The sequence below is a fragment of the Cynocephalus volans genome, chromosome 1 (assembly GCF_027409185.1).
Source record: "Cynocephalus volans isolate mCynVol1 chromosome 1, mCynVol1.pri, whole genome shotgun sequence".
NCBI classification, from domain to species: Eukaryota; Metazoa; Chordata; class Mammalia; order Dermoptera; family Cynocephalidae; genus Cynocephalus; species Cynocephalus volans.
This window is the reverse complement of record NC_084460.1, coordinates 262,911,535-262,933,067: the sequence shown is the minus strand read 5'-3', so window position 1 is coordinate 262,933,067 and position 21,533 is coordinate 262,911,535. Positions and strand designations below refer to the sequence as shown.

General features: G+C 38.9%; 1 non-coding gene across 1 annotated transcript; it reads right to left on the bottom strand.

Annotated features, from left to right (window-relative positions):
* Nucleotides 1–206: 206 nt before the first annotated feature.
* LOC134365686 (small nucleolar RNA SNORD55/SNORD39) lies at nt 207–284 on the bottom strand. The gene has a single exon (XR_010022147.1). It is a non-coding gene; the product is annotated as a small nucleolar RNA SNORD55/SNORD39 (small nucleolar RNA).
* Between the last annotated feature and the right edge of the window lie 21,249 nt (nt 285–21,533).

The following is a 21,533-nucleotide window of genomic DNA, read 5'->3' as shown; positions in this document are numbered from 1 at the left end:
AGTTTCAGCCAAAGAGAGGTTAACTCTCACTCTCTCTTCATCTCCTCATGTCCTCTGGGTGGGGGATCTCCTGGGCTCCCCTGAGCTGGGTCTTTCCCTGGTTCAGTTAACTATAGCCCATGGCTTGGGGCAGCACATTGGACAAATGGCTCACAGGAACCTGCTTTGTGGCTGTGTTTTACAGATGGGAAGGGGAGCATTTTGTTTGATCGTTCTGCTCTCCAACGTTGGCTTCCCCACTGCATGCTTGGGAGTTTGCAGTGCTACTGGGGTGTCATCATACATGAGGGAGCATTTTGAATAAGGCAGGGCATCCGATAGGTGAGCACCCCACTGGGTACAGGAAGTGCTATGGTACACCTTGTACCTCCTTCTGAGTGTCAATTTCCACCCTGGTTTTAGAAGAAACATTATTTTGATATTAAAGCAAATATATATGTGTGTGTGTATATATGTGTGCACATACATATATGCATAAAGTATATATAAAATATAGACTAAGATGGAACATTTGCAAGAATTTTTGAGATAACCATGACAAAGTAGCTGATTTTGTGTTTGGGATATACTCCCAAGCTGTTAGGACACTTTGGTAGGATAGTTTGGGAAGTACTGAAATTCCTGACCAATTACAGGTTGGACTTGGAAGTTTAACATGGAACTGTGTAGTAAGATATTGAGTTCTTTTGCTTATTTTAGTTCAGAGGCCAGAGGACTTGCTGCCTGTGTATTACAGATCCGGGGACAGAATACTCCCACTGGGGATGGTTGAGCTGAGAAACATTAATGCAATCTTTCAAGAACCCTGGACAGATTATAAAGGTTGTTTTTAGCATGAAGCTGAATAATAAGATTTAGTCAGTTTTGGAGGCTGCAGTGTAGTTGTAAACAGTTTACTCTTTCACTTGTTTGCTGTAGGATCACTTAGAGTTGCCTGCATCTCCTCAGAGCCCACTGTACATAGTGTGACTCCAGAACAAGAAAGTTCTGGGCTATAGAAAGAAGATAAAACTCTAACCTCAGTGCCTTCTCTCCACCCAGCTGAGGCCCCAGCTGACGTGCTTTTCTGTGATTTAAACACCTACACGGAGATACCCTGGACAGTTAGCAAAGAATTGATTTATGGAGGCTTCTACATTAATATCCTTCTGGATTTCAAGTTCTTCCAGGCTTCTTTTTATGTGTACATTTCACAAATGTGTGGAATAAGTATATATAGAATAATTCATATGAATAGAATAAGGTAGAAATCAGCATTATTGAAGACATTATTAAACCACCTACTATTTTTATTGACGTGTGTGGCATATCTGTGTATGTGTGTAGATAAAATATAATAATAGAATAATGTGGATATTGACATTATTGAATACATTAATAAACTACCCACCATGTTTATTGATACCTTAGAATAAGATTCTAATAATGTCTGACAGTGAAGAGAATTCAAAAGCAACCACTGGATAAATTGGGAATGCTACCAGGTTTTTCATGAATTCCCTTTTAATTTTCCCAGAAGCATAAAAATAATTTCCCCAAAACATTCAAGAAAAGTTTGAAAAAATAAAATTACTCATGATTGTATCGCCCTCATACAGGAGCTTTTGGTCATTTTTGAATGTTATCTTTTGGAAACAAAGTTACAACAACAACAACCACCTTTTTGTAATAGGACTAAATTCCCAAACAATTTCCTTCAGGGAGCATTCTGAGGATAAATTAGCCGTACCAGCATTGATCCTGGACACCAGTGATCCGTACCTATCATCAGTTTGCAAGGAGCTTTTAAGTGGTGAAGTACTGTAAAAAGTCCAAAATGTTAGTCTCTGGCCTCTGTTCCTTCTTAGGTAAGGGACTAATTAAAAGTGTAAATTGTCTTTCAGGAGCTCTTTTTAAAGCACTACAGAAGTAAATACAGATGTTTTGCTTAGCAGCATTTAAAAATCAATATAAATATTAGCCTTATGGTTTTTGTTAAGATCTAGCTTAAAATGAGAGTTTTCAGCTAAAATATTTGAAAACTTAGGGAATATTTTAAAAATAGAGATTATTGGGCTGCAATCCCAAGGATTTTGATTTGTTAGGCCTGGGGTTGAGGGGCAGGAATTCATATTTTTAAAAGGCTCTCTTAGGGATTCTGGTTTTATAATAAATATTTAGGTAACAGAAATAGATAAGAGGCAGTCGTGAGTCTTAAAAAAGTGTGTAGAACAATGTGCCTCATGCCTTTTCCTTTTTCCAAAAAAATAGTTTATTGTATGTGTCATTTCGAGGAGACTTTTTTTTTCCATTTAAGCAAAACAAAATCTGAAGATATTGCTTTTTCCCCCTCTGATTTTGCACTTACCTAGCAATTTCAGGATAAAAATATGAAAGAAATCCTATAATGGCTAATAGTGAAAGAATAATTCTTTATTTGCAGAATAGTTGACCATGGAAACAAGAACTGATACATAAATGTTAATATTACTCTTAGAATTTTTGAGTATAGGGAATCCTAATATGTCTTTTGGGAAAAAAAATTAAGCAGTGGAAACATTCTTGTTCATATTTTTATAGCTAAGATCGACATTTATGCTACAGTTGTTGAAATTTAGGAGGTTGGGGAAACAAGCTGGAATTTGGGTCCACCCAAGTGTAAGTCTAGACGAACCAGTCATTCAGACTGCGTGCAGTTTGTAGAAATGAAATTAAGCCAACTTTGTTTTGAAATATGTGAATCACAACAGCACTAAGACCCAGAAAGATTAATGGGCAAGGAATAAAAACAGATTTTTCATGGGAGGAAATGCTTTCAAATATTCCTATAGAAAGCACTCCACTCTGAATCAAAGAAATGGAAGTTAAAAAAAAAAGAGTGAAATCATTTTATGACTATAAATTAACACAAATATAAATAAAACAAAGCTGATGTGACCTCAAAAAAAATGGGTATATTCTTACATTTCTGGCAGCAATGTTAATTAGCTCAGTTGTTTTGGAAAGCACATTGGCAGGGGATATAAAAAGTCGCACAAATGTCCAAACCCTTTGCCCTAGTAATCCTACTCCTTGGAATATATTCTAAAGAAAAACTTCTAAAGAAGAAAAAGGCTACTAGAACAGATATTTATTGTATTGTTATTGCTGGTGGTGAAAATTAGAGCAACAATAAAATAAATAAAATATGGAATTTTTTCAGCTAGTCAAAATGATATTCAGGAAGACTGTGGAAACAAAGAAAAAGGTTTGGAAGAAAACATAGCAAAACGTATATACATATATTACAGTAAAATGCATAAAAAGACCATCAAGAAATAAACATCTTTATTACGGTTTTAGCACTAGATGTGAATTTTAAAACATTTAAAAACATTTTGCCAACTAATATTTTAAAAGGAGCATCATAAAGTTTGTTATACAGTTGACCCTTGAACTATGTGGGGGTTAAGGGTGCTGACCTCCTTCCTGCACAGTTGAAAATCCGAGTATAGCTTTTGACTCCTCCAAAACTAAACTACTATAATAGCCTACTATTTACTGGAAGCCTTACTGATAACATAAATAGTCGATTAACACATATTTTGTATGTTATGTATTATATACTATATTCTTACTGTAAAGTAAGCTAGAGAAAAGAAAGTGTTACTAAGAAAATCATAAGGAAGAGAAAATATATTTACAGTGCTGCACTGTATATTTATTGAAAAAAAATCTGTATGTAAGTGGACCCACGCCATTCAAACCAGTTTTGTTCAAGGGTCAGCTATACCTGTAATAACTTTCCTTCCTTCTTATCATAATGAGTGAAGACGGGTGAAATAAGATGTTTTTTATTTGAAATTTGAAAGTCTTTACAACTCTTCTCCTTTTACTAGCTTGCCACCCAAAATGAACTTTTTATTTTTTGGCAGCTGGCCGGTACGGGGAACGGAACCGTTGGCCTTGGTGTTACAATGTTGTGCTCTAACCAACTGAGCTAACTGGCCAGCCACCAAATGAACTTTTCAGCCACTTCAGTTGTCTTTTCTGCTTTCAAATTTTTGCAGTCACCCAAGTCAAGTCTTTGTTGGCTTTGGAGTCAGGTTGTCTGGGTTTAAATTCTATTTCAACCACTTATCAGGTAGAGACCTTGGAGAAGCTGTATGACCAACTCTCTGCCTCAATTTTCTCATCTGGGAAATGAGATAATAATGGCCTCTAGATAGTGAGAATTAAATGAGATAATGCAAATAAGGTGCATACTAAGGTACCTGGTACTGCAAGTGCTGAACATTATTAGCTATTATTCTTTATCCATGTTTGGGAGGCACTCTTGATTGCCCACCTCACTTTCTTCCTTGCTAACAGACCACGATTTTGTTCAGGCATCTGGTTAAAATGAGCCCAGCCCCAGAGGATGAATGAAGGCTTCTCAGGTAAATTATGACAATCCTATTCCCATTTGCTACCAATTTGTTTGAAGTGGGCATGTCATTTCCTTCTGATCCATGAGACTTAATGGAATGTCTACTGGGGTCTTCTGGAAAAGATATTCCTTCCTTATAAAAAAGAGATAGGTGCAGGGAAATAGGCACTGTCACCTCTCCCTGCCCCCAGCTTTCCAGCTTTGGACATTCTTGTGTGATGATGTTTGGTTTTGATATCCTTTTGTGATGGCTTGTGTTGCTGCAGCCATCTTGCAGTCATGAGGGGATGGTTGCCAACAACCAAGACAGACAGATCAAAAAGAGGGTTAGAGCCTGGACCAGTGATGACATCACTGAGTTACTGAACTACCCAGTCACTGAACTACTCAGCCTAGGACTATCTATCTCTAGAGATTTTGTTAAGAGAGATTAATAAATGTCCAAATTGCTGGAGCAAATTTTAGCTGGCTATTCTGTTATTTGCAGCTGAAAACAATCTACTTGATAAATTTAATTGTCATTGTCGAATGTAGTAATTTTAAAATTATACCACCACAAAGAAATAGGTTTTCATGAGTAGATTAAGATTTCTGGAATTTCTGTTTTGCCTTAGATGTAAGATTTTTCTTGCAGAAATAATACTTTTAAAACTTAACCTTAATTAATAACTGTCTTGTATATTTTAAACCGAGAAACTTCTTTGAAAACTACTTTAGTAATAAAAGGGAAACGTCGATGGACCTGTGTACTTTAATTATCAACATGAAAAATATTCTCAGAATAAATACTGTAATGTTGTAAGACATTTTGGTGAGAGTGAATATAAACCCGTAACTCTATAATTAATGATCCAGCTGCAGCTATGATAGGACTACGGTTTAAATATTTTGAATATCTGTTTAAAAATATACTTTAGTGCAGCCGATGAAGAGATTATATGTTTCAATGGATGTGTTTGCTGAAATTACATATCTTAAATAAAGAGGAAGTTGTATTTTTTGATTTGCTCCCCAGTGTACTGTTTGAATAAAAATATGCGACAGCCACCAGGTTCTCCCGCATATAGAACAAAATTGGGAAGTTCTTCCTCTTCCATAATGTGAATCTTGCTCTGTTTTAAGAAGACTTAAGTTACTTGATAAAAATTAATTGTCATATGCATTTTCTGGTGGGATTTCTATAACTAAAGTGAGCTGTATACCACATTTTTCTTATATATTGTAGAATTTTCACGAATAATTAACTTTTCCATGCATAGCTAAAAATGTTGGTTCTCTCTAAGCAAAACTTTTTCTCAGTTCCAGCACCCCCATCGTCACTCCCCAAAGTACACATACTTCAGTACTTCCGTCCATATGGACACCACATGCTACCCCTGCTTTGCGTCCCTCCCTCTCATCTCCCCAGAGGCCTTTCTTGTCTGCAGCAAGGATTTGCTCCCACAGTAGTCCTCTGTTGCAAGTTGGTCCCTGTATTAGGCAGATTCTTCAGAGAAACAGAACCGATAGAATATCTCTATCTACCTACCTATCTACCTACCTACCTGGAGATTTACTCTAAGGAATTGGCTTTCAGGATTATGGAAGTTGTCAAGTCCAAAATCTGCAGTGTGGGCCAGCAGGCTGGAGACCCAGGAGAGCTGATGGTGCCGTTCCAGTCCCAAGGCAGCCTGTTGGAGAATCGCCTCGTGCTTGGGAAGGCCAGTTTGTTTTTGTTGTTGTTGTTGCTGTTGTTATTTAGGCCTTTAACTGATTGGATGAGGCCTGCCTATCTTATGGAGGGCAATCTGCTTTACCCAAAGTTCACCCATTTAAATCTAATCTTATCCAAAAACCTCTTCCAAGTCGACACATAAAATTAACCATCACCTTCCCCTCCAGGTTAAAGGTAATTAATCGGGCTCTGCTCTGTGTCCCTGCAGCAGCACTGGGCAGGAAGCCAGAAGGGACAAGTGTAGATGTGGCTACTTTCTTCTTCTCCAGTTCTGGGTTGCTTGGGTATTTTTATGGAGGGGAGTGGGGTTGGGAAGTGGTATAATGAGGAAGAGGCCCTATTCAGAACCATTACTTACTGTGCACGGTTGACAGAATGAGTGTCTTGAGCCCACAAAAACCTCAATGTATGGCCCTTCCTCAGACATTTCCCAGTTCATCTTGGGCTTCTCCATTCCTTATTCACTAGCCCAGCGTGGGCTCTTGGTCTGAGTTGGGCACAACCTTCCTCTACCATGGGAGAGGCCATATGTATGGGGAAGAGTATGTTGGAAATAACCACTCTTCAGAGCTGGGACCCTGGTGCATGATGTGGGGAGAGGAGACCTGGGTTCTTGTCTTAGCTCCATTGTGTGGTTTTGGGTGTTTCCATGATCTTTACACCTCAGTTTCCTCATCAGCCAGATCAGTATTGTGAGAGAGGTTATGTGTAAATGATTTGTATCTGTAAAACACTGTATGAATTAAGTTTGGATTTTTACTTTATCCCACCTTTTGCCACCTGACAAGGCCTAATTTGTAAAAAGCAATTGGTTTTGCTCAAGGCACCCAGAACTACTGCTGATGTGATTTCCCTATGACAGATTTGCTGAATTTTCTTTCAAGGAATAAAAGGATGCATTGTAAGGAATCTGCTTCCTGGACTGGGGAGTCATATTTCAACAGCTTCTGCCCAGCTACCCTCATCCAGTGTGACTTGTAACACGTCTGGGATGCAGATCTTTTGGCACTGCCTTGCTTGGAAGCTCTTGCTGACAGCGAGGAGATGAATAATTAATCCAACAAGTTCTGGTGTGATTTCTTTGTTGCCTGGTGTCATGTTTAGAGATTAGCTTTCCTGGGCAGAAGCTGAAACAATTTTTTTTTCTATAGCATTGAAAATAAGGATCATGATTGAATGAAATAAAAACTGTTCATTCATTAGAATGGACATTCATTCAGTCCACCCATACTCATCACAAGGACTGCATTGTGAACAGCATTGTGCCAGGTAGTAAGGAGAGAATGGAGAGCGAGAGAGGGAAATAAGACTGGAACAATAGAGATTCTTGATTGCTAGTCTGGAGAGTTTAGATTTTATTCTGTTGATGTTAAAACAAGGGGTGTGGGCATTGGGCTTGGGGTGGGATCACCTGGGTTCCAATTCTGGCTCTGCTATTTCCTAGCTTTGGAATCATGGGTTATTTACTCAACCGCTCCATGCTTCAGTTTCCTCATCTGTAAACGGACAGAATGATAATATTGTACATGTCTCATAGTGTTATAGTGAGGGGGAAATGAGAGGATGCACCAGAGTCACCTAGAATAGTGCTGACCCTGGGGAATGACTGTAGGTGTTTGAGCTACAGAGAACGTGTGTCAGGGAGACGAATCCGGCAGTAGCAGGAGGGTAAGGTGGTTACAGTGGGGAAAGGCTGAAAAGGGGTGGCAATTGGAAAGACCGTTGCAGTGTGGCAAGATGCTCAGATGCACCAGAGGCCTGGGAATTCAAGCCCCCTTTGTAGCGATGGCCAGGCAGAGTGATTTAAGAATCTAGGAGTTATGCACGGCAGGACATAGTTACTCGTGGGGTTATAGCTGGACTCCCATCTTTCACCCCATCTCTTCCTTTCATCTCCTCAAAGCCTGGCTTTCATCAGGGCTCATGTGGCCAGATTGTGCTCATGTCCCTGATGTCATTTTCTGGTTTGGGGACAGAATAAAACAATAGAAATGGAGCACTGAGGGAGAATCCAAAATACTTACTCACCCCTCCCTTTTCCCACTTTTTTCTGTTTTCTACCCTCACTTCAGTCAGGGAAAAGGGGTTATATGATATCTGGGAAGTATATTAGCGAATATATTTTATTTCTCTTGCCCTCTCAGTGTTTAGAATCTTTCTGAAAGAATTTAGGGGCAACTTTGATCGATTCACTTTCCTGTTCTTTTAATTTTCTCTGCATGTGTAGACATTTCTGTGTCCTAGGGAGTCAGAGTCAGTACTGATGGCTCCAGCCACCTCCTAACCCAGGGTAAATAGTTACAGATAAACGGTGTGGCCTCATGGTGATTCCCATGTAACCATCAGTTTTTAACTTTAGCAGGAAGAACGGCACCGCAAACAGCTTTGCTCTCAAGTCTCCCTCTCCGCCTTCTTACCTGAGAAAAACGATAGCAAATGGCCTTTTTATTTTGTAAGGTAAATGAGCACCTTAAAGGTTATCGGCTTTGTAAATCAAAATTTTCATATTCTTTCTTAAAACAAGTTGTGTGAGTATACCTTCAAGATTGGCTACCCACAGCGCCACCCACTTACATACGTGCTTTTACCATGAATGAAAAGTGATAGATCATCGTGACAAAGCAAGAAGCTAGAGAGCTAAAGAGACAATTAGTGTCCCTGCTTGGGATGCAAAGTCAACGCTCTTTAAAAAATGGTCACACTGAAGCCTGGCGTTCGTCAGATTGGTTGGGGTAGAAGATGAATAGTAAATTCCTTAGTAAATGTTGTAATTTACCCCTTCTTCCATTTTTCTTTCTCCCCAGCAACAGTTTCAACTGATACATGAGTTCTGACACATGTGACACACGTGGTATTCTGTTCCAACTCTATCCCATCATATGCTTGGTGATGATGAATAGAAATGCTTATTAGCAAATACTATTAGGAACAGTGTAAATGGACGATCCTTCAGAAAGACAGAGGTAAACAAAAATTGCTGCCTGCTGCTTTTATACCAACCAGTCTCGAGGCTGGTGATACATTCTGTTTATTTGCTAAATTAATAGAAGGGTTGGAAGTGGTTTTCTTTTAATGCCATTGTATTTGGTGATGCACAAATTTATCTCAATTTTCCCATTAAACCATGGGTAGTTGCTGAAGAGAGTCTTATCCAAGTATTTAAAAAAATCACTCTACTTTTTGTGTTGCTGCTGACATAAGCTATTAAGAAAGTCAAAACTTTAATAGCAGCTGCTTTCTCTGTCATTTATTGCCGCCTAAATTGGTTTGAATTTCTTTGTGCTTTGAGGTTTGGCTCTCATTTGTGAGAAGTATTTGGTTATTTTGATATTTTTGTCTTGGAACACGACGGCAATGAATGTTTGCTAACTTTTACACGTCTGCCCTCTTGTTTGTGTTCACGGGCGACAGAGCAATAGTTCTGTTTATTAGTAATGCTATTTGATTTCTTAACTCCATCGTTTTGGGCCCACAAATCTTTCCTGTGTCCTCACCAGGGTCTGAATGTTTGTGTCCCCCCAAATTCATATGTTGAGACTCAATCCCCAATGTGATAGTGTGAGGAGGCGGGGCCTTGGGAGGTGACTAGGTCTTGAGGGCTCAGCCCTCATGAGTGGGCTAAGTGCTCTTGTGAAAGAGGCCCAAGGGAGCCTGTTTGCTCCTTCCACCAAGTGAGGATGCATCGACAAGGCACAATGTATGAGGACTGGGCCCTCACCAGACACTGAATCTGTGGTGCCTTGATCTTGGACTTCCCAGCCTCTAGAACTGAGAGCAATAAACTCCTGTCATTTATAAGTTAATGTTATATGCAGTCTAAGGTATTTTGTTATAGCAGCTTGAATAGACTGATAGTCCTTTTTTGTAGGTTTTCTTGGCCCCTTCACTTATGTTTTAATATGTTAGTTTTAGGAAGGCCCAACTAACTTGAACTTATTAATACTGGTTCAATTAACACAAACTTTGGAGTTCAGGTCCAAGTTTCTCCTACTTACAAATTTTTGTGTGTGTGTCCTAAAGTTGTATTTGTGTGCCCCTGGATTCCTTGTTTCTTAAGTCCTCTAAGAGTTTTTTTTTTTAAAGCCTTCCTGCTGTTGGTTGGAAGAGTGACTCCTTAAGACAGATTCAGCAGTGTGAACTAGACTAGAAGCATATTACATATTTAGTGAACATATATATACAGTAAATACTAAAATATGGTAGAGTTTGTTTTGCTTTGGTTTGATTTGTGAACATGTATCTCTCTAAATAAAGAGCTTTTCTAATATAGTTTATGGGTCCACTCCAATCATTAGAACACTTGCTCAGTGAAATTGGAGGAGATCTCAACACTTTCTAGAAACTCAGTTCCAGCAGACCTGTAATTAAAGCAGGGCAATACAGTTTCCCTAAGCAAATAAATTTGCTGCTTGTTTGGCTAGTCACAAAATGTAGGCTACTTTACTCAAGTCTGAAAGCAAGGGGACTTTTACTTATTTGTGGCCGTTATGTCTGGCTGTGGTTAACCTAGGAGACTGACAAGTCTGACTGGAGATTTCAGCTGACATGATTTCCTTGGATTTCTCCACTCTGAGCTATAGAGAGACCACTCTGAGACTTTCTAGTCTCCTCTTACGTGTTCAAGCCCAGCTAAGTAGAAGTATGCCGCTTGCTTCTCTTGATAGGTGAATCAAGTCCCAAGCTCTGCCTAGACTGGAGTGTCCTATAGACCATTCTTGAGCTTCCTCTCAGCTGTAAGGAAGGGGGGACATTCCTAGCACCTGGGGAAAATGGCCTGGCAGGGTAAGAAGAGTCCTTTTGTTCATGGTGATCCTGGAGAGGTAGCCTTGCCAGTTTAATCTAGTTACTGTGGTTGTCACTGGGGACAGAAATGCTTTAGCAAGATAGTGGTTTGTGGAATTGCTGAAGATGGACTTTGATGTCCGGCTCCTCCCGTCTCTTGTGAGAAGTCTGGTATAACTGGAAATGTAGGAAGCCTTAAGATCAAATATATTGAAAGTTTTTTCCCTTTGGCCAGAATTAGAATTTGATTTTACTTTTCTAGATTGTCCAAGTTACTATATGATTATCAAACTGAACTTAAAACAAAGCAATACTATTTTATCTTAAAATACTTGCTACATAGATGTGTTATACCTTTAGTTTTTCTATACTAAGTGTTTTCCTTATTTTATAAACAGTATTAAATATGTGTAGATAATTAGGTATTATAATAACTAGTCATGAAGAAGCATCTGTTTTCATGTAATTCTTCAGTAATAATTGGCACATTTCCTAGCACATAATAGGCATTCAGTAAATTGATGAAAAAATAAATAATAGAGTTTAAATAAAGGTCTATTGATAAAGTTTTATTTATAATGCACCCCAGAAAGTTTTCATATATATAGAGTACTAAAAAAAAGATAAATCAGGAAGTTAAACCTAAAAGGAGACCTTTTAAATAATTAAGGAAAAAAACACAATAGTGTAAATATATATTTTTAAGATTAATATTGTAAAAATATTTTTATCATATTTGCAGGCTTTTAGCTATTTATTAGCAGTTGGGAAAATATTTAGAGTTTCTTTTTCTCTTTCAGACCACCAGCACTATGTAGTAAATCATCAAAATAAATTCTTCCTTTTTATTACTTATATTAATATTGGAACCTGGCACAATGGAGGCAGATAATAAATCTTAGAGAACAATAAACACTTCTACTTCTTATGGAAAAAAAATCTCACTTTCAGATTTTTAAAATTTAAAAATTTTAAAAAATGTTAAAATAATATAGATTAATCAGCTGTATATCTCATGAATATTCATAACTGATTAAAAAATAAAAAAATTTAAAACCCCACAAATATTATTTTTTAACCATATGTAACTTTTTTCAGATTATAAAAGCAACACAAATTCATTACACAGAATTTGGAAATAGAAATGTCTATTTGATAATTAAAATTACCCATAAACCTTACTACCCAGAGATAGCTGCTGTTGAATTTTGTTATTTTTCTTACCAATCCAGCATTTTCCCATGCATTTCCTATAGAGCATTTGCCATATAAGATTCTCTGGTGAACAAGAGTTCAAGTAGAAAATCTGCTTACTGTGTCCCTAATGGAGATCCGTCATACATATCAGCAGTGTCAAAGGCTCTGAGAAGGTCTGCAAGAAAGAAACCCTTTGCAATGTTTAATTAGTGTTTCCCAAGCTTATTTGGCTAGTAAGCCCTGTGTGTGTGTGTGTGTGTGTGTGTGTGTGTGTGTGTGTGGTGTGTGGTGTGTAAATAATGCTTATTAGCATTCTCACACTTTCACAAATTTAATTCTATTTTCCTTTTCTTCTGTTTAAGACATTAGCTTTTCTGAGAGTCTGCTCTGGTTCGGGGAAATTCTCCTTTGATTTTTTAGGCATGACCTCTTGGTATACCTCAAAAAGAGAACCAAAATCCAGAAAGAGAGAAAATTTGCCCTGGAAAGGAGGAATAGACTTCAAATGCATGATCATTGTGGGCTGCATAACAAGATTTTGCATACCTTCAGTCCAAAAATAAAATTTATTCGTGGTCAGTAAGATGCTTCTGAGTCTTTTCCAGCTATGGATTATGCATTTGGGGAAAGCTGATGGAGAGGCCTTTGATCACAGCCTGGCTTGTTGTAGAATTTCCTGACTGCAAAGAGCAGACAATTACTTTTAAGAGAGAGGGTGCTGGAATGAGGGAGAGGAGAGAACTGGCCATAGAATTGTGAGATTTAGTTATTATGTACCATACTATGTCCTCAGATATGGCTTTCTGAGATGACTTTTATCCACAGTAAAATATTACCACATGCTATTGTGGTTAATAAAAAAACTTGCTTCAAGACTGCTGTAGACAGACTAAATCTAAACTGGGCACAAAGCATTATTACTCTCAGGGAAAGACTTGCTAGACAGAAGTGAGGAAGCATCTCCAGTAATTTTGTGGAGGTTTCCTTCAAGCATCTAGCAACTGTCAGTAGTGTCACTAGACTGCTGTTTTTAGAACAGTTTTAGGGATTCCCATTTTGCTTTTTAAAGAGCTCTTCCTCTTAATTTCTGAAATGTGGGGAGCTTAGTGGCTGAAGTCTGAACAACTTTTTTTTTTAAAAGAAGTTATCGATCTGGATTGACCTGCCTCTTGCATATACATATATTTTTTTTTTAAATAAAAAAATTTTTAATGTAAATTTTCCTTTGTAACCAACAATTCAACCTCAACCATTGGTATTTTAGGAAATGTAGAAGTCATATGACCCAAAATGCATATATTATAAGGGAGTGTGTTTGAGAGATTTGCAGAAAAATGAAAAACCTTTCATCTGACTGAAAACCTGCATTGAAGCCATTTGAGAATAATGAGACTGGTTGCATTTAGTTTTTACATAAGTGTTCATCTGGTCACACTTTCATTTCTTTTTCAGGGTCTGAAATCATTGAGATAGTGAAACTCCCAGAGACTGGTTACTAAAACAGTATGCAATAGAACTGGCAGGTATATAAAATGTGAAATGTTAAATCTGCCTTTTGGGACATTGCAAATGTTGCAAAAATTTTATCAAGATAGGATATAAAATAGAAGTAAAACTAAAAACATATTTGCAGAACTCATCTGATGACAACAGTTGGTTACTTGCACTGAGCAATCTGTGGCAGGGATGGCTGACTGTCCCCAATATCCAGTCTTCCTTTTTTATAAGTAATTTAAGCTTTTCCTGGATGAAAGACTACTTTCTCTGGCTTCTCTTGCCTCTAGTTATGGCTCTGTGACTATATTCTGGCCAAAGGATTTACATGTGAAATTTTCAGAAAGGAGAGAACATCACCTTTTTATACCTCCTTCTTCCTTCCTGATACCTGGAATTGGATGAGATGGCTGGACTTGAGCAGCCATTGTGGATTATGATGTAGAAGCACATGCCGAGGGCACTGAGCCAGCAAGACAGACAGACCTGGGTCTGTCACCACAGAGCACCGTACCGATCCTGGGTAACTTCCTATAGACCTTGTTTGCAATGAAGGAGAAGTAGGTATCTATCTTGTTTTAGCCAATGTTATTCTGGATTTTCTGTAGCATGCTGCTGAATGTAATCTTTCTATGGTATTATGCTTATTCTTAGGGCTAAACAGATTCTTTGTCAGGGTCATCATCATAGCACAGATCAAGATAAAACCAAATCCACCAAGAAGAATCAACTTACTAGTGCTGATACTATGTATATTGAGCCAGTTGGCTATGGAGTTTTCAGAGCAGACTTTTTATCTTCCTCACTGTGTCCTTATTTGGTCTGACCATTTATTATGGTGGTGTGTCAGGACATGGCATGGTTTGTTTATTCATTCAGCAGATGTATTGAGTGCCTACTATATATTCCAGGCATTGTGTTAGGCTCTGGGAATCCAGTGTGAGCAAAACAAGCCTGGAGTCTCTGTCCTGACAGGGCTTACAGTCTTGTGTGGAAAATGGGTATTTATCAAAGAACCACACTTATACAATGACTCTATGAACTGTGACAAGTGCACAGGAAGCTTCCAGAATGTATCTAACAGGAGAATCTCATCTAGACTCAGGAGAAGTGCTAGTCAGAGAAGGCTGGCCTGGGAAAATGGCTTTCGAGCTGAGATCTGGAAGGCGAGTTGGATTTAGTGAGGTGAGGAAGGGTATGGGATGTTCGAGACAGAGGGCTTTGTCTGTGCAGAGCTTTGAGGAGGGAGGCAGCTGCCCCATTTTTAGGAGTGGAAATGTAGTCATCACAACTGGTGCACAGAAAGCAAAGGAAAGCATCGGAAAGAAACCAAGCTTATTTGTCAAAGATGTCACTGTTGTAAGGAATTAAGCATTATCTTTTATTATGAAATTATTTTTGAGAAGTTGATCATTTAGTTCCAAATCAATCAGAAAATAAAGCAGTCACACCTTTTGTATCTTTGGGAGTGATGCTCTGGACATGTCATTATGCTCCAGGTTTTCCTCTGTGATTCTCTATCATAGTGATTTACATATTGCATATCAGCTGTCATTCAGACATTTGCATGGATGGCCAGTGGACACGAATGGAGCTGGCATTACAGATATCACACAAACCGAAGTTTCTGGTGAGAACGTTAATGCTGTGAAATATTTTTAGTGAGTGCATGTTCCCACGAGTAGAGCCCATTCCTACAGAAGGGAGTTTAGCAGAGTAGCTTGAACGCCAGCGAGTTAGGGAATTTCATTTTTTGAGAAAAGTATTGCTGAAATGGTACCTTTTAAGATAATGCCACTGAAAGCAAAAACAGCAGAGGCAGGAAAATATTTGCTTTCTAAACATGCTTTATTTATAGATTGGTGAGTTCTTAGAAAAGATGATTTAATAATTGATTCCTCTTTGTTTTGAACAAATATAGTATTCTGTGCCATTCTTTTAAGCATAGTAACTAGTACTGAACCATTCGAGGGTGCAGTACTATATGAGAACAAAGGTCTATTCTTAGGGAAAAATATAATACAGTCGGCTATTATATGAGACCCACAATTGATGGCAAGTGACTTAAAGGAGTGGAGTTTGCTGTAAAAACAAGTCTATGCTGCCTCTCATCGGCCTCCGCTCTACACCGCTGCCATCTCTGCCCGCTGCCAGGCATCAAAGAACACTTTGTTTCTTCTCCTTTCTGGCCTCCCAGTGAGAGACAAACAGCAGTGTCCTGCTTTCCCCCTTTCCCTCCAAGAGTTCTGGATGCAGATGCGCCTTTGCTGCTTCTGTAGGAGTGAGTTAGGAACACAGCAGTGTTCAGACCTCCTCCCGACCTGTGTACTCATCTTTGCAAACGCAGGGCTGTTTGTGGAGCGATTCTCTTTTTCTCAGTAAGCTACAGGCAGATGTCTGTCTTCCTCTTCCTTTCTTCTCTCCTTTCTATATTCTTTTTTTTCTTTTGTCAGTAGTTTGTTGTGGGGAGAGATGAGTAATTTGAGGTTTAGATCAAGACTCTCTTTGTGATGAGTGGAGAAAGGAAATGGAAACATTACAAAACCTGCTAATAGGGATAGAGATGCAGCACTTCTAGCCGTAGACTTGAAAGAATCGACTAGGCCCTGTAGACCAAGCCAAGTATCAACATTACGGGGATAAATTTAACAAGAAATCTTTTATACTATTAAGAATGTGCACATGTTCTCCTGTTGCTCCTCTTTCTATGAGTCCAGGCTCTACTGTATACTGGTTGGGGTTTAGGACACTTTGAGTTGCAGCCTCAGTTTGTGGGGTGTTCAGATGCTTGCGATGCTTTCAAGGCAGGGTGTGCCTTCCTAATCTGATACTGACTTGGAAGTCGGAGCACGGTAGGTGCTAAGTGATGGAATAAGACTGTATTCTACACACAGTCAGGCTTCAGGAGAGGAAAAGTACGTAAAACTTAAATTCTGATCCCTCTGGGAAAGCTTTGCAGAGAAGTTCTTTGCAGCCTATTTGGCCTGCAGAGGGTAAGGAGCGGGGGATTCTGAGCATACTTTGGGCCTGTGTTGAACGTCTTTCTGGCATCTATTGGGTTTCACTTCTCAGAGCATTATTTCCTCTGGTCCTCTTCCCATCAGCTGTGCAGTTAGGCTTACATTCATTTGTCCAGGTATCTCTTGCAGTCAGAACTGCCTGTTTTATGGTTAACAAATAGCACTCATCAATTAATTCCACACTTCAAGCCCTCCCTGCAATGCGGAGGGTCCTGTTCACAATGGCTTGTTCTATGTTACTTCCTTTAATTTACTGCTGCTGAGAATTTCTTCTAGAGCACCTATTCCTGTACCATTCATTTTTGTACTTAATCATGGATTACTTTGCGTTGTTAGTTAGTTTATTCATTTAGATCTCATGTCCCCAACTGTTTTATAGTTTCTGGAAGAATCTATATAGATTGGATTTTATACTACCTTTGAGCCCCTCTCTTCAAATAGTAGGCAATCAAAAAATAATTGAATTTGGAAATTCCAAGTGAAGATAATTTTGCTCTTGTAAAAGATTTTATCAATATCATTCTGTTTAGCTCTTTTATAGAACCCAGAACCTTGCTTAAAAGGGTAAACAGTTCCTTGTAGCTTGCTGAGATTTTCACATGCATGCCTCCTTTCTTTGGTCTTAGCATTGTCTCTCTCTCTCTCTCTCCCTCCCCCCCCCCAAAAGTAACTGGAGCTTAACTTAACATGGAAAGCCCGTAAGTAATGGCCCATTTTCTCTGCTGCTGAAACACAGGGCTGATTGAACAACTACTATTAACAAGGAATAAGAAATGCAGTTTAAAAGTTTTAGCATTAAGTCTAGATTGCTAACTCTCTCTTTAGCCTCTTCTTAAAATGCTCAATTGAGTTTACGTTATTTTCACACTTATCACTGGGAGGAAGGAGATATTAGAAAGAACTTTGCTGGAAGTTGGTTTCAGGTGGAATTTGGAGAGAGGCAATCAGGTGGAGTCCATTAGCAATTTAACTTTAAAAAAATAACGTTTTGTGATTGTGGAAATTGGGGACCACCAAATTTGGGGTATCTACCTAATAGAATATGTGTTGTTAAGAATGGGATAGATGGGCATGCACAACATGGAAATGTCTAGAAGAAGTCAAAAAAGCAAGTTGTAGAACAATTTGTAAAGTATAATCCCAATTATATAACAAAACAGAACAAGAGATATTTGTATACGTGCACATATAGTCAATTTGCAGGAAGAAGCCTGGCAGGGTGTAGACTGTGGGCTACTTTGGAGAAGGGAAGATGGGTGTGGTTATGGAGGCTTTCTGGTTTACTTTGTATATTTTTATATTGTTTGAAACATTAAAAAATCCATTGATTTATTTTTATTGTGGTAAGAACTCTTAACATGAGGACGATCTTAAGTTTTTAAGTGAACAATACAGTATTGTTAACTATAGGCAGAATGTTGTACAGCAGATCTTCAGAACTTATTCATCTTACATAACTGAAACTTTATACCTGTTAAACTGAGAATATATTTATGTATTATTTTCTTATAAAAAAAAAGAAAAAATATAACTCATGGTCCATAGCCATTCACCTGTCATTCCAGCTTTGTGGTATCTTATGAGAAAAAACTGCTAGAACAATTGAACAGTGTGTGGTTTTGAGATGTTTACTTGCATTGTTTTTTTCTTTGGCAAAAGGTGACTGGGTGGGTTATTGCTAACTAATAATAAGCCACGATATGAAATCGAACATAGTAGTTTCTGCTTATTTCCCTCTGTTAAGCCAGTTCAGAAGTCATGAGATACTGGTTGAAGAAAAAAGTGCAGCATTTAATTCATTTAATAATTTCATTTATGTAATCAAATTTATTTGTATTTTCTAGCAGTTCTAACTTGGTTTGAGACATTCAGTATCTGAGAGGCATGTTGATCATTTCCAGGAAGAAGTTATGGCACCACATGACAAAATTCTTTGCATGTCTCACCCACTGGATCCTTTTAAGAGTAATGGTGAAGTAAGGCAGACAGCATTATGTCCTGCTCAACACAGGAGGAAACAGTCCCAGAGAAAATCAGTGACATAAATCGAGTCACAGAGCTAGTAAGTGACAGCGTTAGAATTGGATGGAGCTAGGCTCTCTGATTTCAAATTTAGTTTTTTCTACCCAGCATGAGGGTGTGCACCATAACAGAGCTGCCCTGGTGCAGAAAGTGTTGGGACAGTATTTGGTACATTTATCAGTTTTATGCCAATAAAGCCTCAAACCATTGAAAGGTGTCATGAGAGAACTTTAAACTTGAAGGCAGAAGATGAGGATCAAATAAAATAACAAAAATGAAAGAACTGTCTGGAAAAACGTCTTACAAATGTGAGGTAGTGTTTTGCTTGTCATGGGCATAGCATTCCATCTCTTTTTGGCATGCTTATGAGAAGCGTGTGAGAGTTCTGCTCTCTTTTACGTGGGAAAACTGATGCAGCGGAAGACAGGAGGCGAGAAGGGAACAGAGCCAGGAAAGGCACCTCCTGAACTGAAGTCCATTTGCATCACGTAGCCAAGAGCTGGGAGTAGCTGTCATGCATCTCAAACAAAACTACAGGCGATGAGGAAGGAGATTTTTAAAAACTTGTTTATTATGGTTACGAATTCCTGACACATAGTCTTTCTTGGAGATAGTTTCTTTGACTTTTCTCAACAGCCTTGTAAGCAGTGGTGCCTCCTTCCCCTATTTCTACCTGACATTGCTGAGTTGAAACTGAAGTTATAAAATTTTCAAGTAGATATGGAATTCCTATTCCAGACATTAAGGGGCTCTTCTTTTGTGTGGACAGATTATGAATGACAAACACTTTGGAATTGTGCCTGTCCCAATGTGCCATATACTGGAGCTGAGATAGTAGAAGCTTATACAGGGCTCAGGTCAAATGAAGTTTACCATGCAACTGCCACACAGATACATACAATTTCTTCTATTTTGGGGTTGCATGAGGTTTTGTGATCAGCTGACATTAAGGTGAGGCTTTGTGTTTCCTTACCAGCCTCTTAGATCGTGTGCTCCTTTGAGCATTGGGGTTCTTAAGAACAGACTGGATTATCCCTCCATTGTTGTTTTGTGAGGCTTTCAAAACGGACAGTCTGGTCATTTATTCAAACGGTTGGAGCATGAGACACAGTGGTTCAGGGGGCAGAGTCATCCATCCATCCACTCACTCAACACATGTTATGGGCTAAAATCAATCCTGTTCTTGCCCTGTAACTGGTGGAAAGGGGGAAAGGAAACATGGAAATAACTATTCCATTACAATGTGCTAAGCACCTGGCATTTAGTAAGCACTCAAAAATGGCCTGTGAAGGGAAGTATTATAATAGATACATGGACAAAGCCCTACATTCAAGGCCTAGAGCAGAGGTTCTTAGCCTTGGCACTGTTGACATTTTGGGCCAGATAATTCTTTGTTGTGGGGAACTGTCCTATATATTGTAGGATGTTTAGCAGCATCCCTGACCTCTACCTAATAGGTAGCTGTAGCACCTCTCCCCCCATCTGTGACAATCAAAAACATCTTCAGGCATTGCCAAATGTCCCTTGGTAAGGCAAAATTGCCCCCGGTTGAGAATTGCTGGACTAGAGGAACATGGGACCATCACATTGTGTTTGGCAGGGCCAGAGAAGGGTATGCAAGGTAGGGCCTTCTTAATTGATTAATAATTTAGCCTTAGCTTAAGCTGTTAGCTCCCTAGGAAGCACGGCCCCTGACTGACTTAGGTTGATTTTCTTCCCCCTTTTGTGGCAGATAAAATGCTATATTCCCTCAAACCCTGTATTCTTTTCCTTCTTCTGGACCCATTTTCCAGCCTTCCTTTCAGTTGGGTATGGCCAGGTGACTGAGTTCTGGCCAAGGGAATGTGGGCAGGTGATGCGGCCACTCTCTGGCCTTGTCCCTACAAAACCTCCCTTGTGATTCTTTACTCTGTCTCTCCTGGTTTGTTGGGCTTGATCCAGCAGAAGACTCTGAGGTCCTGGGAGATAGCACAGCCACTACAAGAAACCTGAGACACTGAATGACTACGTGGAGCCCAGCTCTCTGCCAGTGCCAATCCGCATTGAACTGTAACATGAGAAATAAATAAACTCACTGTACTATAGAGATGTAGAATATGCTTGGTATAGTAGTTAGCTTTCTTGATTAATATACTCTCTCCTGCTCCCTTTCTTCCATTGGGTACCTATAACAGGTCATAAAAATACTTCTTAATATTACTTCTCTTTGGTCGCTCTGGTGACCTACACATGGCATAACCTTAGGTATACCCCTGTCATAGACAGTGCCTATGGTAGAATTATGTACTTTTCCAGTTCCACATGGTTTTCCTTTTCAAAACCTTCCTTGGAAGGTTTTGATGAGTGTTTGCATCTGTCTCCAGCTGGCCCTTTGGGACTAGTAGGACCAGGGTCATGAAATAAGGAATTTTGGTTACAACCCAAGCAGAAAATTATTCCTGAATGTTGAGTTCATAGTAGCTTTATTCCCTACCCGGTTCAAATGGTGACATTCCTAAGGCAGATGAAGAGGGAGAACAGTCAATCCTTTTATTTAATTTTGGCAAGACTGCAGTCTATGATGCTCTGAGGAAATGCAGCCACAGATATATCAACCTTTTTAAAAATTCTTGGCAGCCTAACCTTTAAGTCATAAACCTAACCACAGACAATGCATCCTTGAAGAAAGCTTGTGTTGGCTACATTGGACACTGGTATCTTACCTTTCAAGATCATCATTCTGTCTTTGCTTGTGAAATAAATGCAAATTCCATTTAGTTTATTTTAATCACTAGTGTTGTTTCCTAGATTATTTGAGTGTGTTGTAATTTTCAGCATGTTAGACAGTTTTATGATTAGCTCAGAAATTGCTGTATTACGTATCATTCACTTCCAAGGTCTGGATAAACACAGAGGAGTTTCTCTTTTCCAATTCTAC